This window comes from Limulus polyphemus, unplaced genomic scaffold (genome assembly GCF_000517525.1).
Source record: "Limulus polyphemus unplaced genomic scaffold, Limulus_polyphemus-2.1.2 Scaffold479, whole genome shotgun sequence".
Taxonomy (NCBI): domain Eukaryota; kingdom Metazoa; phylum Arthropoda; class Merostomata; order Xiphosura; family Limulidae; genus Limulus; species Limulus polyphemus.
In genome coordinates, this window is record NW_013666089.1 from 316,904 (window position 1) to 319,635 (window position 2,732).

The 2,732-nt window shown below is 35.3% G+C and overlaps 1 long non-coding RNA gene across 1 annotated transcript in view; it reads right to left on the minus strand.

The window, feature by feature from the left end:
- The window catches only part of LOC106458521, a 24,181-nt gene extending 23,412 nt beyond the window's left edge, over window positions 1-769 (minus strand). The window contains exon 1 of the long non-coding RNA XR_002610385.1: window positions 463-769. This is a non-coding gene — a long non-coding RNA (uncharacterized LOC106458521). The remainder of the gene's footprint in view (window positions 1-462) is intronic.
- Between the last annotated feature and the right edge of the window lie 1,963 nt (window positions 770-2,732).

The following is a 2,732-nucleotide window of genomic DNA, read 5'->3' on the forward strand; positions in this document are numbered from 1 at the left end:
GCTGTCCATTTGAAACTTAGATTCGACATTGATATTATTAAATTCATTACATTCATAATTCTTTAATGAATGTTATATATATATATATGGAATTTAAAAATAACTAGCCTTAAATGTTAACATTGAAATATCCTACAATTGGCTATATCATTATATGCCTCAGAGTTTACAATTTATATAGTCTATTGTTAATTGATATTTATAATATTGTTTTAAAAAACAAATCACTTGTATAGTTCAAATGAAAGTTCTAGAATGAGAGGCAACCATAGTGCAGTCCTGTCACTGTCAAGGATATTCCAGTAAAGACAATGTTGTGGTACCTTTCTTGTCTTTGTTTGAAATTACAGAGTATAGTATTTTAAATCATGAAAGTGTACAAAAAAAGTACCTAAAACTGTACCTAAAACATTATTTTCTAAAGTAAACATCATATTACTTATTAGCACATCAAGCACTCACCCCAACGTACAGTAGCCACAGAATGAAGAGAAGGATTATGAGAATTATATAATTTACTACCAAGCTATGAGTTTCCTTTTCACCCAGCATCACAAATCGATATCAGGTAAAGGTGGCGTGTCAGCTTTCTCTTTCTAGGACTTCGAAACTGGTTTACTCGCCCTAAACCTTCTGATTTTTATTCAAGATAAAATTAAAACACATTGAAACACTCTAACTGTAAGTTTACATAACCTTTTATTTTCTCTATAGCTCCGCCTCTCCCACCTGTGGTTCATAACCAAACTTTCTCCTGCTCAAATAAACAAACCAGGAGATAGCTTCTCTAGGCCAATCGTTCGAAGTGTAACTTTGGTTTCATCCCAAGGGACCACACTACTTATGGTAAACACTGAGAGAAACGTTTTTCAATTGACGCCTACATAGCCAGGAAAGAGTTATGGGTGCAGAATACTACGAGGCTGTTAACATCTCTTTCAAATTAGAAGTTTAAAAGTTCTGACATATTTATAAACAACACAGGCACAGTCTACTGAAGGCTTCCATCAATAATAACTATTGTTATAACCTAAACATTTTACTATTTCCCCAGGTTGGATTTGAACCGGAGATCTCTCGCTACTCAGTCGAATGCTCTATCAACTGAACTAAAGAGTTAACCCCACTAACATTTCATTCCATATTAGTGCGGTTTTGGAATTTAGTAACCACGTCACTCGGAAATCAAATAATTTCCCCTAGTCCCTCTCGTGGCATAGATGATATTACAATGCAAGTGTATACATAACTATCTGCGTCTGGCAGTGCCCAGGAGGCAGGCAATCAATGAAACTGGCAGTGGTGATATTGTTTGTTGTCCGAGAGTAGGCGGCGGGGATCAACTAATCCAATGCCATGAATTGGACGTGGGGAATGCGCTCATTAGAACCAACTTTTACTGGATGGGCATAAAAATATCTACACGAACAGTGGTCAAGTTGGAACCTGAAACTAAAGCTAAAAGAAAACCAAAAATTATGAAACTACTTAAGCTCTAACCAGTACCGTTAACACGCCAGGGGGATTTGATGTTATCTGTTGAAGATTAAATGGAAAGGGGAGGTATATTTTTGACATAAAGAGGGTCCTCTAGTAGCAACTTGTGCTGTGTTGTGATTTTCTGTAAAATTCGGAAGCTAATTTGAGAAATATGTTTCTAACCGTTGGGATGGTCGAACATTTATCAACTTAGCATGCACCGTTCTACACAGGGTAGTCCGCAATGGAGTAAAGAGGGGCCATTTGCCCCCACCTGGAAAATGAGAAACATAATTCTTTCTTTATTTATTCAACATGTGCATTTTTTATTCAGTTCACAATTTCACAATGCTTTACCTCCCCCTGGAAAACTTTGCTCCCCCCCCCATGAGAATTTCTGCGGACGCCCATGTCTATACGTAATGCTCGTTGTAGATTATTTACACAACAAGCAAATTATGCGCCTATGGCCTACATTTACAGGCACGCTATAATGCAAATATAATACTTGAACTACTATTTTGCACTTTTTCAGTTTAATGACTGTTGTTGCTATAATGCAAATTTAATTTTTTAACCAAGTTACGGACGGTGATTAGATGGCCTACTTATTTACGTGTTCTAATGTAAATCAATACCAAAGTTGGGGTCCACTTTCGGGGAATCCCCGTAAAAGTGTTTTCGTGAAATACCTGGGTTCCCTAAGGGGTTTTGGTAAAATGTTTTACCTTCATGCAAATCTCGGGGCCGAAACTATTCGTTTGGTACCACTTAGAAGTTGGTGCGACCTATGGTCTAGGAGTTACGTGATACGTACTGAATCTTATATATATAAATAATATATACACATTTGTTTATATATTTGGAATTTCTAAGAACATAAATTTCTGTAACAGGTCCAGGTCAGCCTTTCAGCTGTCTCATGAGTATTAATTTTAGTAATAAGTTTAATTTGCTTTTTGAAAATCCACGTGATCAAGATGAAGCATAGGATTTTTCTTGGTTTTTATTCCACTTTAAGTTTTACACATTGTAAGGTTTCGTCTGTGATGAATAATTTATATTCTGAAAACATCGACGGCAAATTTTAGACTTTTCACATTATATTGCTTTTTATTCATTGTAAAAACTAAAGTCTGAAAAACGAAATTCATTAACTGATTATTTTTATCATAATGAAACAATCTTTTTTATCCTTAGTTTTCTAAGTTATGTCAAGGAAATATCAATAATTTGTTTGACTTGTTGAACCA